The 7,723-nt window shown below is 48.5% G+C and overlaps 1 long non-coding RNA gene across 1 annotated transcript; it reads right to left on the bottom strand.

Moving 5' to 3' along the window:
* Positions 1-308: 308 nt before the first annotated feature.
* On the bottom strand, positions 309-5,440 carry LOC137096252 (uncharacterized). Its single transcript, XR_010909378.1, has 2 exons — positions 4,083-5,440; positions 309-2,439 (listed from the first exon to the last, which is right to left on the bottom strand). It is a non-coding gene; the product is annotated as an uncharacterized lncRNA (long non-coding RNA).
* Between the last annotated feature and the right edge of the window lie 2,283 nt (positions 5,441-7,723).

The following is a 7,723-nucleotide window of genomic DNA, read 5'->3' as shown; positions in this document are numbered from 1 at the left end:
AAGGAGGCTATAAGGTGTTGTAGCTAAGGTTATAGGGGCTTCAGAATAACACACACAGGGGTTTTCTTACCTGCTAAGTAAAGTCCAAGTCAAGTCCAAGTCAAGTCCAAGCTGGTTCTAGATTAATTGGAAAGAAGACTGTATCTTTCTGAAATTGAAATAGACTTTAGAGGGGTCAACTCCAAAGAGAGACGACCCTTAGTTCCCACCAAAGAGGGAACGCTACCTTGGCAAGCCTTCAGAGAAGCCTGATTCCAGCAATTTTATTTAATATTAATAATTGAAATGAGACCCTTGCCAAAGCGAAGAAGAGGCATCGAGGTGTTTATTAGCGATTCAGCTGAGTCGGATGCAAGTGGGGATAGTTCCTCCACAAGCATGCAGGAGCACAGTGATACAGGCATTTTTATAGGCAAAATACAGGAAAACATTTCAAAAAAATTTCCGCCCGCCCCTCTCCACCCGGATTGGTTAGGCATTGTTTTGGCCAGCAAAGGTTGATTTCATTAAGAAAGGTTTTCCTGCCTTAGATCTGATAAGGAGTGTCCTTGATGGGCTTTGGCAAAAGAAATAAACAGAGCCAGGACAAGGGACCTTGTCCCTTTGTGATTCAATCACAGTGCCCAAAGAACTTCCCTGCCTGCCAGACAAAGAGCAAACAAGAGGGTGTTTCAACTTGCTATTGTCCATGCAGATGTGAAAATAATCAAGTAAGTTTCGAGAGAGAGGCAGGGGGTAATCTCTGGCTGCAATTTTCTGGGGCCAAAGTCAGAGGGCAAGGGGGAAAGGCAGGGGACAAGCGATATTTCATACACTTATCATCAGTACATAATTCATACAGAAAGACCCCATTCCCATCCCACATCCCAAATATTTAATAAAAGAATTGATTTTAGTTGAAAACTTGGAGTCCCATGGTTCTGGAGAAAGTTTGTGGAAATGGAGGTGGCTTGCAGTTCAAAGCAAGCGAGCAGAAAGTCATTTTTCCCTGGTTAAAGTTAGCAGATGGGCGCTGAGTTGATTGGTAACAAGATCCATAGCTTAGTCCTTGGGGAACTATAAGCCTCAGAGAGGGCAGAAGTCCCAAGATCCAGCCGTTTCCCAAAAGCCTCATGGAGTCCTTGTTATTGTCCGTGCTTTGGCAACGTGACCAAGACTGGATCCTTGCTGTGTAGTCTGGTGCCCTTGCCCTTTGCAGAACTATAAGTATTTTGGGGGGGGGGGGGAGCTCGACATCATTCCTCCCTTCGAGGCTGGAAAATGGCCATGCTCATTTTCCCAAGCCTCGACAATTCTTTAGCACCCGGGGCCTCTCTCTAGACAGATTAGATTGTATTATTTTGAGGCCCCACTTAAGCAACAACAGCAGGACCCAGCAGGGTATGAGAGACCAGTAGCAGAGTGTCCTTTGGGTTGGAGTAATAAGGATTGAAGTAAGAAGGTGGAGGCGGTGGAGGCAGGGGATGATGGAGTCTGTGATGGTAGTCAGCATGGAGCACTCAGGGGTCCCGAGTGAGTCCCCAATGGAGAAGGATGGCACATGGTGGAATTCTCCCATCTGGCTGCAGGCAGTGGTCCACAGGCCTCCTGGGGGCGCTGGCTCCTCCCTTGGCACTTGGGGGGGGAAGATGGGGCACAGCTTTGCTACCCCTTCTGGCGTGGCGCCTCCTGGTGACCGCAGACAGGTCCGGCTCTCCATCATCCCATAGACTCAGGGGTAATGTCTAGGACAGTCAGAAAGAAAGTTTACAGTCCCCACCCCCACCCACCCCCTTCCCGGCCCTAGGGTAGTTAGTAGGGAAACAAAGGGAAAACTTCCATACCTAGTGAGGACTTCAGTGGTCTCCTTTGGGCCATTCCTCTGCACAGCTTCTGGAACGGGCAGGGCTTCCTTCCTTTATGGCAGTTGCTGTGGGATCCTGGTTGCTCCTCCTGCGATGGCATTCCCCCGTGGGGGTGCAGACCAGCCTCAAGGGGGAGGCTGTCTCTTCTGGGTGGCTCTTTTAGGATCTTCCTGCATCATCTGGGTCCCAACTGCCACACGGAAAGTCCATAGAGCGCCTCACCCAGGTAGTTGTCCTCAGCGGCAGGAGTGGATTATGGGTCCCACAGTTCGATCTGATGTCTGGTGGTCTCTTCACTGCGCAGAGGAGACCCCTGGACCTCGACGTCCTCCTCATATTTAAGGCAGTTAATGGGATAATTTAAACATACACATACATGCGCTCAGGGAAAGGGGAGGGAGGAAGGGCCAGGAAGGAAAAAAGCATCAGAGGGACTGTGTATGTGAGAGAGAGAGACTTAACCATAGATGTGGGTGAAATGTCAGGAGGGAATGCTTCTGGAACATCCCTTCCTTAGGTTTGAGAAGAAGGAGGTAAGAGGGAGCAGCAGGATTTCTCTGGGAGATAGAGGAAAGAATTCACAGAATATTGGCTTCTTAGAAGATAGGAGGGGAGGGAGAAGAGAGAGAGAGAGAGAGAGAGAAGAGATGGGTGTCAGAGACATTTTACAAGCACATGGAACTCCTTTTGTGAGACCTAGTTCTTAGAAAGAAAAGGGAAGAAGTAGAGAGAGAGAGAGAAGAAAAACTCAGCAAACTTGGAGGCATGGACCATTCCCCCCCCCCCTTTTATTTGGCCAAAGGAAACAGGAACAGGAAAAAAAAGTCCCCTTTTACACCTCCCTTAGTTTGCAAGAGGAGAAAGGGAGGAGGGATTTGAAAGCAAAAAAAAAGAGAAGTTGGGGAGTAATGGGAAAAGGGGAAGAGTAAACAAAGGAAAAGGCTGGGACATTGGTGACTGCCTCTGGAAAATGGGTTTTGTAGTTGCACAGAAGAGAAGGGAAGAAGAGAGCTGAAGATCCACGGGGGGCACAAAAAGGGGTCTAGGGTCAGGGAAACTAGGGAGAGAGAGAGACAGACTTTTTGCAAGGCAGCTGAGTCACATCAGTGGCAGGGTCTCTCCTGGTGGGGAGAAACACACAAGGCCCTGAAGATTTAGCTTTAGAAAGAAAGGGATTTGTAGTAGCTTGGTGAAGAAGGGAATGAGCAATGCCTTCTTCTCCCATCTGAAGGAAGGAAAAGGTGGCACAGGAGAATGCAGGAGAGGAGGAGAGCAAAGAATTTCCCTAGTGCATTTCCTCAAGGAGCAGAAAAAAATAGAAGGGGCATATAAATGCAGACATATCATAAATAGGGAATGGGGAAATGGAGGGGTTGGAAAGGGAAGGAAGGAGTCAGGGAGATTGGGTAAAGGGAAATGGGAATGGGATGGTAGGGAGGGGGACAAGCAATTTCTTCAAGGGAGGAGGTAAAGGGTCTGGAGGGGGGGTCTCTGGGAGAAGGGGGGCCTTGTGGCCTTCCTTTTGCATGATCAAAGTTGGGCACAATCTCCTCCCTCCACCCACCCTCCGGCTTTGGTCAAGAAGCATGAAACACAAGTGAGTTCTGCCCACTTGGCCCCCCCTGGCGGCCCGCCCAGAGCTCCAATCCCCCATCCAGTGGTCCAACTCCGAGGCTGGACAGGGAATGAGCTCAGAGCCACCAAGAGAAGGCCAAGTGGCTTACACCTCCCAAAAAACCTCTGGGGCCACTCATGCACACCATACTTGATCCTTCTGGCCTAAACTAAAGCACATAATGCTGGCCTGTCCCCATCCGGCCAGAAACATACTTAAAGATGACTCCTTGAGGACAGGACGTTTGAGCTTGGATCCGCAAGCGCCCATTTCTAGCTCAGCCCCTGCCTACCTAGCAGTTAATGGGGAAGCGTTCTGCCAACCTCAACACGAACCTTCCTCCAAGAGTCCCCTCCACTAGAACTGAGTGGCCAATGCCTGGCAACTTGCAGGCGAGGAGAAGGACGCTTCCCCTCCCAACAGAGTTCCAGGTATGCAAAACGCAAATTGGACTGCAGATATCCAAACCCAAATCGCCAGATCTTCCCAGACCTCACTCAGGAATTTGTTACCGAGCCCTGCAATCCCGACACCCAGTGGCCTTGCTCCGAAGCTGAGCAAAGGGACCCAAGACCCCTCCCACCTGAGAATTCTTGGCCTGGCCCATGGTTGCTTTTGCTTACCCTTCAGACGTCTTCCCCTCACGTCGGTGGCCCTTCTTCCAGGAAGTCTTTGGAAAAGCTTCCCTGTGGCTCCTTTGTGCCGAAAAATCCAGGTCAATTCACTGAGAGGAAGGGCTATGGGAGATTTTTTTTTTTTTTTGTAAAAAAAAAGTCCAAATTGAGTGAGGCGCCTCTTTTTCCCAAGCCGTTCCTCCTTGCGATCTGGCCCGGAAATTCTGGACCAAGGTGCCCGCTTGGAAATTTAGTCTATAATTTATCTGGACCTCCAAGCAGGGGTCCCTTCGTGGTATGCCAAATGAAATTGAAATAGACTTTAGAGGGGTCAACTCCAAAGAGAGACGACCCTTAGTTCCCACCAAAGAGGGAACGCTACCTTGGCAAGCCTTCAGAGAAGCCTGATTCCAGCAATTTTATTTAATATTAATAATTGAAATGAGACCCTTGCCAAAGCGAAGAAGAGGCATCGAGGTGTTTATTAGCGATTCAGCTGAGTCGGATGCAAGTGGGGATAGTTCCTCCACAAGCATGCAGGAGCACAGTGATACAGGCATTTTTATAGGCAAAATACAGGAAAACATTTCAAAAAAATTTCCGCCCGCCCCTCTCCACCCGGATTGGTTAGGCATTGTTTTGGCCAGCAAAGGTTGATTTCATTAAGAAAGGTTTTCCTGCCTTAGATCTGATAAGGAGTGTCCTTGATGGGCTTTGGCAAAAGAAATAAACAGAGCCAGGACAAGGGACCTTGTCCCTTTGTGATTCAATCACAGTGCCCAAAGAACTTCCCTGCCTGCCAGACAAAGAGCAAACAAGAGGGTGTTTCAACTTGCTATTGTCCATGCAGATGTGAAAATAATCAAGTAAGTTTCGAGAGAGAGGCAGGGGGTAATCTCTGGCTGCAATTTTCTGGGGCCAAAGTCAGAGGGCAAGGGGGAAAGGCAGGGGACAAGCGATATTTCATACACTTATCATCAGTACATAATTCATACAGAAAGACCCCATTCCCATCCCACATCCCAAATATTTAATAAAAGAATTTATTTTAGTTGAAAACTTGGAGTCCCATGGTTCTGGAGAAAGTTTGTGGAAATGGAGGTGGCTTGCAGTTCAAAGCAAGCGAGCAGAAAGTCATTTTTCCCTGGTTAAAGTTAGCAGATGGGCGCTGAGTTGATTGGTAACAAGATCCATAGCTTAGTCCTTGGGGAACTATAAGCCTCAGAGAGGGCAGAAGTCCCAAGATCCAGCCGTTTCCCAAAAGCCTCATGGGGTCCTTGTTATTGTCCGTGCTTTGGCAACGTGACCAAGACTGGATCCTTGCTGTGTAGTCTGGTGCCCTTGCCCTTTGCAGAACTATAAGTATTTTTTTTTGGGGGGGGGGGGGGGGGCTCGACATCATTTCTTCAGGGACTCTGATTCTGGTAATGTTGCTTTTCTTCAGTGTCCTGAGTAGGCTTTGGAATCTGCCTGTGTGCTGAAGCGTCTTCTTGAACCTGTGGAAAATCTTTCATCTTTGTTTTGCTTCTCTGCCTATTTTTACCTGGTTCTAATATTGGGCTGTCACCTGCAGTATAGGAAACACCTTCGCCCCAGTGACCTAGAAGTACTGACAGAAACATTCTGTGAGGAATTGAAAAAATGCTTTGTGTGCTTAAAGGGATGAATGCAGTGCTTGGGCTTCATGTGGCGAAAAAGGGGTCTATTTGTAAAAAGGCAGAAGTGGATTGTGAAAATGCAGCAATGTGGGAGTGGAGGCATGAGGAGTGTCAACATTCATTACCAATCTATATCTATATCTATATCTATATCTATGTATATAATAAAGGTGAAAGTTTGTATGCGGCGGACAAAAGTGGCGGTGCGACGGGAGGAGTATGTGCCAGCGTTTTGATTGGCCAGCCTGAAAGTTCCAGCATTCTGATTGGCTGCCCCAGTGGTGCTATTTGCATATGGTCTCTGATTGGCCAGCTTCAATAGGAGGCCCTGGTGGAGAAAAGAGTTCATGACAGAAATGGGGACATGAGAAGGAAATTTGCATATGGTCTCTGATTGGCCAGCCTCAATTCCAAGATTCCGAGATGACAAAGAGAGGAAAGAAAAGGCCAGAGGGGGCTGAGTCAGACAATTACCAATACAGACCAAACTTGGCACACAGAGCCCCCATGACCTACTCTACATATTGCTGCAGTTTTGGAGGAGGGTTGACCATGGATGATGGGACTTTCAGTACCTTCACTCACATTCTGAGACCTCTGCGAACCTCATCCAATGACTGATCAAGACCAAACTTGGCACATAGACGTCTCATGACCCACTTTATGTCCTGGTGTCGTTTGGAAAAATTTGGAGATGGATGATGGGACTTGCAGTACCTTCACTCACTTACTGAAACCAGTGCAACCCTCATCCAATGACTGATAAAGACCAAATTTGGCACACAGAGCCCCCATGACCCACTCTATATCCTGCTGCTGTTTGGAGGAGGGTGGACCATGGATGATGGGACTTCAAGTTCCTTCACTCACTTCCTGAAAACAATGCAGCCATTATCCAATGACCAATAAAGACCAAACTTGGCATACAGAACCGCCATTACCCACTTTCTCTAATAACCCGGGGAGCGCCGGGTCCCCAAGCTAGTATATAATAAAGGTGAAAGTTTGTATGTGGAGGAGGACAAAAGTGTGGCGGTGTATGTGCTAGCATTCTGATTGGCTGCCACTGTGGTCTCTGATTGGCCAGCCTAAAATTCCAAGATTCCGATTGGCTGGGCAGCGGTGCTATTTGCATATGGTCTCTGATTGGCCAGCTTCAAGAGGAGCCCCTGGTGGAGAAAAGAGTTCATGACAGAAACGGGGACATGAGAAGGAAATTTGCATATGGTCTCTGATTGGCCAGCCTCAATTCCAAGATTCCGAGATGACAAAGAGAGGAAAGGAAAAGGCCAGGGGAGGCTGAGTCAGACAATTACCAATACAGACCACACTTGGCACACAGAGCCTGCAAGACCGACTCGACATCCTACTGCAACCATGGATGATGGGACTTGCAGTACCATCACTCACATTCTGAGACCGCTGTTAACCTCATCCAATGACTGATCAGGACCAAACTTGGCACATAGACCTCTCATGACCCACTTTACATCCTGGTGTGGTTTGGCCGGGGATGGACCATGGATTATGGGACTTGCAGTACCTTTGCTCAATTCCTGAGACCACTGCAACCCTCATCCAATTACCGATAAAGACCAAACTTGGCATATTGGGAGACCTTTAATTCGGCCTAGGGAATGTGGAACAACATTAGTAATCCCAAATCGGTCTCCTGATATGGTAAGTCGGTGTAACCAGGATGGCGGTCCCTCCGAATTGAAAGTGGTGCTGTTGAACGCCAGATCTGTCAACGGTAAAACAACTTTCATCCAGGATTTAATCCTGGATGAACGGGCAGATCTGGCGTGCATCACAGAGACCTGGTTGGACGAAGCGGGAGGTGTAAATTTAACCCAGCTTTGCCCACCAGGTTTCTCTGTGCAGCACCAACCGAGATCCGGAGGGCGGGGAGGCGGAGTTGCAGTGGTCTATAGAGATTCCATTCTTCTGACCAGGGCCCCCATCCCGCAGTCAACAAATTTTGAATGCGTC

The sequence above is a fragment of the Anolis sagrei genome, chromosome 2 (genome assembly GCF_037176765.1).
Source record: "Anolis sagrei isolate rAnoSag1 chromosome 2, rAnoSag1.mat, whole genome shotgun sequence".
NCBI lineage: Eukaryota > Metazoa > Chordata > Lepidosauria > Squamata > Dactyloidae > Anolis > Anolis sagrei.
This window is presented reverse-complemented; position numbering and strand designations above follow the sequence as displayed.